This window comes from Rana temporaria, chromosome 4 (assembly GCF_905171775.1).
Source record: "Rana temporaria chromosome 4, aRanTem1.1, whole genome shotgun sequence".
NCBI lineage: Eukaryota > Metazoa > Chordata > Amphibia > Anura > Ranidae > Rana > Rana temporaria.
The window spans coordinates 116,119,940-116,130,361 of NC_053492.1; positions in this window are offsets into that span (position 1 = coordinate 116,119,940).

The window sequence follows — 10,422 nt, forward strand, 5'->3', positions numbered from 1 at the left end:
TTTGGACTTTGCTGCTCTCTCCTATCCCTGACCCCTGGCTTGGACCTCAGACTTGCTTATGTCTTATCCCTGCATTACCTGCTTAGTGGTTTTTGGTTGCTGTGTCACGCTTGCTTTCGTTGATTGTTTTTCACGTGTGCTTTAACCTTAATAAAACATATATATCACTATCTTGGTGCCTGTTTCCGTTAGTGCAGCCCATTGACCTGTACCCAGTACTCGGATGCCTGCGTGGGCATCCCCTGACATACCGTAAAAAAGGTTTAATAAACACACCACATAAAATCTGCAACAGTTGCACTCACAAAAATCAATGAAATCAAACTTGTGAATCAAAACAAAGCAGAACTTCTTCAGTATTCGTATGGCTGATGAACTACGGTCACAGCGGACCTATGTAAACAACCGGATGTTTCTCACCACTCCATCTGCGCTAAACTGGTAACCCTCGTAGGTAGAAAAACAAATTTTAATCGCTGGTCACTTAGCGAGATAAGACATGCGGAGGCCTCTCACGTTGGTTCAAATGATCAGAGGTCCAATCTGTAGCCACGCCCCGACATGTTTCGTCATACACTTGACTTAATCATGACTTAATTTTATGTGGTGTGTTTATTAAACCTTTTTTACGGTATCACACTATTATATATTTCTTTCATTATTTATGAGGATCTCATCTATCATTTGGTTGGAGTTGGAAACTGTCTTTATGGTTTGATTAACCACTTGCTTACTGGGCACATAAACCCCCTTCGTTCCCAGGCGAAATCTCAGCGTCCGGCACTGCGTCGCTTTAACTGACAATTGCGCGGTCGTGCGACGTGGCTCCCAAACAAAATTGGCGTCCTTTTTTCCCCACAAATAGAGCTTTCTTTTGGTGGTATTTGATCACCTCTGCGGTTTTTATTTTTTGCGCTATAAACAAAAAAAGAGCAACAATTTAAAAAAAATATATTTTTTTTTTACTTGTTGCTATAATAAATATCCCAATTTTTTTTTAAAAACTATTTTTTTTCTCAGTTAAGGCCGATACGTATTTTTCGACGTATTTTTGTAAAAAAAAAAAAAAAATCGCAATAAGCGACTGGTTTGCGCAAAAGTTATAGCGCCTACAAAATGGGGAACAGAATTATGATTTTTTTTATTATTTTTTTTTTTTACTAGTAATGGCGGCGATCTGCGATTTTTATTGGGACTGGGATATTGCGGCGGACGTATCGGACACTTTTGACACAAATTTGGCGCCATTCACATTTATACAGCGATCAGTGCTATAAAAATGCACGAATTACTGTATAAATGTGACTGGCAGTGAAGGGGTTAACACTAGGGGGTGAGGAAGGGGTTAACTGTGTAGCCTGGGTGTGTTATAACTGTGTGGGGGGAGGGGGGTGACTGGGGGAGGGGACCGATGCTGTGTCTCTATGTACAAGAGACACAGATCGGTCTCCTCTCCTCTGACAGCACGTGGAGCTCTGTGTTTACACACAGAGCTCCACGTCCCTGCTGTCACCTGCCGTGTCACCGACGATCGCGTGTACCCGGCGGACATCGCGGCCGCCAGGTACACGCATCGGGTCTTCGGCGATGCGTCGGGACAGTTTTTACCCGCCGCGCGCCACCCAGTGGCGCGCGCGGGTAATGCACATAAAAGGCCGTTTTTAAACGGCCACTTGGCACTTGAGAGCCGCGCTGCGGACGTATTTCGTCTATAGCGCGGATCTCAAGTGGTTAACCACACATGCGTTTGTGCCGAAACGAGAGTGTCAGGCAACTTGATCTGGTGAGTGGCCAATTTTATTGGTGGAGGATTCACTTTGCACATTTGGTGTGGTGGAAGAGTTCTTTGAAGATTTCACATTTGAGAAAGAGCAAGAAAGAAGTTGTTTATCCTCGTTTTTTTTTAACACTTATGAACTGTTTTTCAAACACCTATGAACTATTTTTGCTTTTGAACACCTTTTCATTCACGGGTTCTTTTATTTATTTATATATATATATATATATATATATATATATATATATATATAAATATATATATGTTTTGATTTCATTACATGCAATGAGCACTGTTCATATATGATTTTTATATACACTTCTTATTTTAAACACTTTATTATTAAGCACTTTTAATCAAGCACTTTATTATTAAGCACTTTTCTCAGTATCAACACTTCTTGGTAGCGCATTAGTACTTTACCTCAAAATTAGAATACTGATAGCATAAGAGAAGAAGACAGAATGATATTGTATTGGGTAAGTATGAGACTTTAACAGATCTAAAGTGTCTTTAGTTAAGTGTGTTTCTTGAATGCAGTTAATAGAAGTGCCGTAGTGTGATAAGGAGTCCAGAATGGCCTTGCGTTTCTCTCTTTCAGACCCTGTATGTTCCATGAGGTCAAATTAATCTTCGCTGACCAGTGGCGGCTGGTGCTCAAAATTTTGGGGGGGCGCAAACGTAAAAAAAAAAGAAAAGAAAAAAATTGCAGCCTCACTGTGTCCATCAAATGCAGCCACTGTGCCATCAATTTACACCACTGTACCATGCCATCAAATGCAGTCACTGTGCATTGGCAGCACCACAAGGCCCAGAACATAGATATCCACAGAGCTACAAGTCCCAGCAGAGCCAGAGGCAGAGCATAGATTTCCACAGCACTACAAGTCCCAGCAGAGCCAGAGGCAGAGCATAGATGTCCACAGCACTACAAGTCCCAGCAGAGCCAGAACATAGATGACCACAGCACTACAAGTCCCAGCAGAGCCAGAGCATAGATGTCCACAGCACTACAAGTCCCAGCAGAGCCACAGCATAGATGTCCACAGCACTACAAGTCCCAGCAGAGCCAGAGCATAGATGTCCACAGCACTACAAGTCCCAGCAGAGCTAGAGCATAGATGTCCACAGCACTACAAGTCCCAGCAGAGCCAGAACATACCACAGCACTACAAGTCCCAGCAGAGCCAGAACATACCACAGCACTACAAGTCCCAGCAGAGCCAGAACATAGATGATCACAGCACTAGAAGTCCCAGCAGAGCCAGAACATAGATGACCACAGCACTACAAGTCCCAGCAGAGCCAGAACATAGATGACCACAGCACTACAAGTCCCAGCAGAGCCAGAGCATAGATGTCCACAGCACTACAAGTCCAAGCAGAGCCAGAACATACCACAGCACTACAAGTCCCAGCAGATCCAGAACATACCACAGCACTACAAGTCCCATCAGATCCAGAACATACCACAGCACTACAAGTCCCATCGCATCCAGAACATACCACAGCACTACAAGTCCCATCAGATCCAGAACATACCACAGCACTACAAGTCCCAGCAGAGCAGAGGGACCCGCAGGTCTCGTGGCTGGTTGCTGTCCATACCATCTAGCAAGTATCCAATTCATTCCACATATGAACAGCAGCTAGGAAAAGGAGATTACACCCTGGCACTTACCTTTCTGGGGTCAGCCCAGCCGTGCTTCTACCGTCCCTCGATGTCCCTCGCCCCGCCCTCAATGATGCTTCAGCCAATCGGTAACCTGATTACCAGAATCCGATTACCTGATTGGCTGAGACGCCTGTCAGTCTTATCCAAGGAACGCACACACCGTGCGTTCCGAGAATAGACTTCCGAGAGACGAGGGCTGTTCTTGGAAAGCCGCTGGCTCTCATAGGCACTTCCGCTCAGCCAACCAGCTGCCGTTATTCAGGTAACCGGCGCCCTTTGTCCGGTTATCTGAATAGACCAGCGGCAGCTGGCAACCAACAATAACATACATTCGTGCAATACAATGCATGAATGTATGTTATTTGCAAGAGGGGGTGGCGCTGCAGCACCCTCTATAGATGGCCGCCATCACTGCAGCTAGTAAAGAGTAAAAACAACATTTTAGGAAAAATATATATATATATATATTTTTTATGACTACGGGGGGGGGGGGGGGGGGGGCGGCACCCGGGCGCCCCCTATGGACGGGCTGCCACTGCCGCTGACATAATAAGAGGCAAACAGACAATGGGGGGCTAACATATTGCAGAGCCAGCACAAATGTACCACTGGCCCCAACATGAAATAAGTGATTTAGGGAGGTGGGGCGTTTAGACCCATAGTAAGCAGGGGACTGAGCAGTAGCAGCTATTTGTCAGACCATATTGAATGCAGTATGACACAGCAGGGTTGGTTTAATCGAATAAAATAAGAAACAACAAAAAATATCATAACATACAAACAGGTATACAGATCAATTCCCGTAGGAGTATCCATGGGGGGAAGAAACAAGCCAAGGCCTCTTGTGAACCTAAATTCTACTCCCAGTGCAGTCAGGAGCAGAAAAAGTGAACCAATGTAAACCTCAAATATTATGGGATTTTGTAGGCAATCAAGGGAAATATATTAAATTTATAAAATTGTATTTTACCAGGACGGCGGCCACGATGGGAATGATCCGGATGATCATCATACCCATTATGGCCATCGTCCTGGTCTTATTCCAGAGACAGGATATGATGCAGCAGAGCAGGGGGCGTGGCAATAACGCAATCGCGTGCGCATTACATAAGGGACGCGAACAGCATCCATCAGCGCCATTCCTCTGCCATCCATTTAGGCGACAGGTGCTCCATCCATGTGGAGCCATGCCAGATTTCTTCTACCTGCTACCAGTGTTTTTGGGACTTTGCTATATGTCACAGCTGATATTGAAACTTGAATCCATTTTATATCAATGGAAGATTGGTCAAGGGCTTTTTACAAGTCAATTCATCATTTTGAATTCAGGCAGCTACTGGGCCAATCTTTTGGTGAATATCATTTAGGTTGACCCGGTATCCCTTGGAATAGATATTAACCACTTCCATACAGGGCACTTATACACCTTCCCGCCCAGACCAATTTTTAGCTTTCAGCGCTGTTGCACTTTGAATGACAATTGCGCGGTCATGCTACACTGTACCCAAACTACATTTTTATTATTTTGTACCCACAAATATAGCTTTCTTTTGGTGGTATTTGATCACCTCTGGGATATTTATTTTCTGCAAAAAAAAATTACCGAAAATTTAGAAAAAAAAAGTTTTTTTTGTTTCTGTTATAAAACATTGTAAATATGTACGCTTTCTCCTTCACTGATGGGCACTGATAAGGCGGCACTGACGGGCACCGATGAGGTGGCACTGATGTGGTGGCATTGATGGGCACCAATATGCGGCACTGATGGGCGGCACGGATGGGCACTGATAGGCGGCACGGATGGGCTTGGATAGGCAGCACGGATGGGCACTGATAGGCGGCACGGATGGGCATAGATAGGCACTATTGTATGTGTTGTACTAATGGATGCCAATCAGTGCCAAACAATGCCTGCCAATCAGTGATGCCCATTGTGGGCACTGATTGGCATCCATTGTGGCACTGATTGGCATCCATTTTTTGTGTCCTCCTCATCCCTGGTGGTCTAGGGTGGCATCCTTTTTTTTTTTATCCCTGGTGGTCTATATGGCCATCCCTGGTGGTCCAGTGGGCATCCCTGGTGGTCCAGTGGGCATCCTTGGGGGGGGGGGGCTGTGCTGATAATCGATCAGCACAAACCCCCCCCCTGTCACAGGAGCAGCCGATTGGCTCTCCTCTACTCGCGTCTGACAGACGCGAGTGAGGAAAAGCCGATTACCGGCTTTTCCTATTTACATCGTGATCAGCCGTGATTGGACACGGCTGATCACGTGGTAAAGAGTCTCCGTGAGAGACTCTTTACCTTCATCGGTGTTGCGGGGTGTCAGACTTGAATTAGCAGGACAATTTAAAGAGGAGGACTCACCCACAGCTGTGTAATGCAGCCTGTTCACAGGAGCCTAGGGATCATCAGAGGAGGTCTGTCTTGGCTGTTCCTCTTCAGGCAGCCATGCCAATCTCTCCAGCCAGGCTGCGGCTGCTTTGCCTGTGTCCCGGGTATGACGAGGTGGGAGTGGATCAGCGCTCTTGGCTGCCCTGGGTTGGCGTCCCGATCTCCTCCTTGTTGTGCCTTGTCATGGCTCTGGTGATCGCGCACCACTTTAGTGTGATTTAAGAGAGAGCCAGCTGTGGAGCATAATAAGCGCCGCAAAGCTACGGGAGCTACGGGACCGATGTGACGCTGATAGGAAGCAAGGAGTCGGTGAACATGTAGAGCTCACCATCCTCTCACATCGGAATCTCAGCAACGCCCCCTAAGGATACCAACTTGGTCCTTACTGATGCAGTCAGCACATGCCAAATGTGGAGCTGCCTGCGTGAGCTACACCTAAAGTGACTAGCCTGAGTTTGGATGGTGCTCAAAATGGGTTGCAAGCCTATTGGGCTAGAGAGGAGTCCTAGAGAGAAAACTTGGCTCGCGATCAAAATTCCAAGACAGTAACTTACGTTAACCATCTGGGAGGCACCAAAAGTTTCTCAGCTCAAAAAGAAGTGGATCTGATTGCCTTTCTACCCTGCTCCTTCAATAATGTGTGTGTCATTGCAGAAACAGGGCTTAGACAGTAATTTTCTTCTTAGACTTTCATAGACTGGAAAATATTCTCTGTACTGCAGTTATGTGAAGTAAAATTGATTTGGATCCAACTTCTGTGTCTTATTGAAGAGTAAAGCTGCCTGTGAAGTTTGCCATTCAGCAGGTGACCATACCATCCTGACAGAACAGAACAGTGCCTCTTTCTTGCGCAAAGGGCACTACATTAGACCAGTAGTGCTTCATGGGCTTTTCAGCATTATGTATCGGTTTTTCAGATTTTCACATTTGACACAGGGGTTTATTTACTAAAGCTGGAGAGTGCAAAATCACTCTCACTTCTGCGTAGAAACCAATCAGCTTCCGGGTTTTATTGCCAAAGCTTAATTGAAAAAGCTGAGGTTAGAAGCTGATTGGTTTCTCTGCAGAAGTGAGACTGATTTCTCTCTCTCCAGCTTTAGTAAATAAACCCCTCAGTCTTCTGTTCACGCATTTGTTAAGTGTTCTTCGCTGGATGTTCAGGACTCAACTTATGCTGGATTCAACTGTAAGGTTCTTCAGGTGGCTCTGTAGGGTTCTTTGACCAATTGTTTTCGGTGACCTTTTAGCTTCCATTGTCTATTTTGCTCACCCCTCAATTTTATTTATTTATTTATTTATTTTTTCAAGTAAATGCATATAGCCCATACCAAAATAACCAGCCATAGACATAATATGAAACACAAAAACTTTCAGCATTAAGAGCATCTTCACTCATAGAATAAGTACCACTAGGGGTATTAGCCCATATAGAAGTTCTAGCATATCCAGTAACATTACAGTACCATAATACCAATACAACAACAATTACTTTTTGAACCATTTTTGGCATTCATACCAAGAAGACCAGATCCGCCGGGGGAAAGCCTGTGTACATCCAGCTATGGGACCCAGAGTTTTTCAAGTTTTCTCGAGCAACCCCTATGCTGATAAATAACCTTTTCCATCCGGTGTGTATTACCTACAGCAGCAATCCACTCTTTGACTGTGGGAGGACTCTCTGACTTCCAGTGCCTCATTATTAACTTTTGAGCTAGAAATAGGGTTCTAAAAATTGCCTCTCTAGTGTGTTCATCCCATTCAAATTCGTCCAATAGGTTGAACAAGCAAGGTTTAGGGTCTAAAGGGATAGAGATCTGAAACACCCCCTTTAGAGTGTCCACCACTCCCCTTTAATAGGAGTGTAGATTTGGGCACCTCCACAGTAGATGGATCAGATCTCCATGATCTTGTTTACATCTGGTGCATGTCGGAGGGGGGGAAATAAGACCCATAGTTTGTAATCTGTGGGGAGTGTAGTACACCTTCAAGAGGATATATAATTGTGTTATTCTCTGTGAAAAACTTAAGGAGCAGGTTGTCACTGAATGGGGGCTTCCTTCCATTGACCCCCAGTAAACTGACCAACATGCCCCTCATTCTTACCTAGCGCCCCAAGGGGGTATTTTCTCAGGAATATCTGAAGTAACATGGTATTACATTGTGAAATAAAACCCTTGGAAGTAGTAGCCTCCTTGACTAGGTTAACAGGGGTGTGAAGATCCACTCTGAGCTGCTATGGCATGCATCAGTTGCATGTAATCAAAGTGCATTAATAATGGTAAACCAAATGCCTCCAGTGGTGCTTCAAATGACAACATAACTCAATTTTTAAAAATTTGTCTTAAGTACACCACACCATACCTCTTCCATAATATCCCATGTTGCAGCTTAGCAAGCTCAAGGTAAGTTCCGTTCGACCAAAGAGAACTAAATTTGGTAGCCCCCCCACCCTCAGTTGGATTGCTCTTGGATGTCCCATAGTATCTAAATGACTTTATCTTGTGTCCTATAGTGTAGAATTAAAAAATAAATAGAGTTTTTAACTTATAAAGTCCTTTTCTTTTGATATATAACAGGACACAGGTCCCTCCCCATTGTTCTTAGGATCTACTTCTACTTTTGTTTGCTAACAAAACTGAGGCATTCTGAGAGTGAGAGGGATTGTACCGGGCTGTTCAACTACAGCTTTGTTATGTCAGTGTTCAATCTCCTCAAGGCAGCAACATAACCTAATGTACCTGAATTACTTTATCCTGTGTCCTGTAATATACTCAGGAGAAAGGATTTTACAAAAATGAAAAAATACTATTATTTTCTGGAAATTTAAAGTGAATTCTAGTTGAATGTTATGAGTGCTGACTACCCTTTTGTCCTTATTTTCTTTTATCCGGTTTTAATAAATCAGCCCCACATTGTTTGGGATCCTTTATGACAATTTTGACTTTTTACAGATTATCCACTTCAAGACCAAGCCTATTTCTGACACTTGTTGTTTACAAGTTAACCACTTGCCTACTGGGCACTTAAACCCCCTTCCTGCCCAGGCCAATTTTCAGCTTTCAGCACTGTAGCACTTTAAATGACAATTGCACGGTCATGCTACTCTTTACCCAAATTCAATTTGTATTATTTTTTTTTACACAAATAGAGCTTTATTTTGGTGGTATTTAATCACAACTGGGGTTTTTATTTTTTGCTTAATAAATAAATAAAATAAAAGAGACAGGAAATTTGGGAAAAAAACTAACAAAAAAAACTGTTTTCATAGTTTGTTATAAAATTTTGAAAACAGGCATGTGCGCTGATGAGGCTGCACTAATAAGTACTGATAGGCTGCACTAAAAGGTGGCACTGATAAGGCAGCACTGGTGGGCACTGATAGGTGGCAGTGATAGATGACACTGATGAATGGCACTGACAGGTGGCACTGAAGGGCACTAATAGGTAGCTCTGATAGGTGGCACTGATGAAGACTGATCGGTGGCCCTGGTAGGTGACACTGATAGGCAACACTGATAACCGCAAAAAGGTTAAAACTTTTATTTTTTTGCTCGAAAATTTCTTAGAACATCCAAACATTATATATAATTTTTTAGGAAAGACCCTAGAGAATAAAATGGCAATCGTTGCAATATTTTATGTCATACAGTATTTGCACAGCGGTCTTTCAAATGATGTTCCCTTAAAAAAGAAATTACTTTCTGAACCATCATTTGGCATTCATACCAAGAAGCCTGTCAAAGACCAGATCCGCCGGGGCAAAGCCTGTGTACATCCAGCCATGAGACCCAGAGTTTTTCAAGTTTTCTCGAGCAACCCCTATGCTGATAAATAATCTTTTCCAGCCGGTGTGTATTACCTACAGCAGCAATCCACTCTTTGACTGTGGGAGGACTCTCTGACTTCCAGTGCCTCATTATTAACTTTTGAGCTAGAAATAGGGTTCTAAAAATTGCCTCTCTAGTGTGTTCATCCCATTCAAATTCGTCCAATAGGTTGAACAAGCAAGGTTTAGGGTCTAAAGGGATAGAGATCTGAAACACCCCCTTTAGAGTGTCCACCACTCCCCTTTAATAGGAGTGTAGATTTGGGCACCTCCACAGTAGATGGATCAGATCTCCATGATCTTGTTTACATCTGGTGCATGTCGGAGGGGGGGAAATAAGACCCATAGTTTGTAATCTGTGGGGAGTGTAGTACACCTTCAAGAGGATATATAATTGTGTTATTCTTTGTGAAAAACTTAAGGAGCAGGTTGTCACTGAATGGGGGCTTCCTTCCATTGACCCCCAGTAAACTGACCAACATGCCCCTCATTCTTACCTAGCGCCCCAAGGGGGTATTTTCTCAGGAATATCTGAAGTAACATGGTATTACATTGTGAAATAAAACCCTTGGAAGTAGTAGCCTCCTTGACTAGGTTAACAGGGGTGTGAAGATCCACTCTGAGCTGCTATGGCATGCATCAGTTGCATGTAATCAAAGTGCATTAATAATGGTAAACCAAATGCCTCCAGTGGTGCTTCAAATGACAACATAACTCAATTTTTAAAAATTTGTCTTAAGTACACCACACCA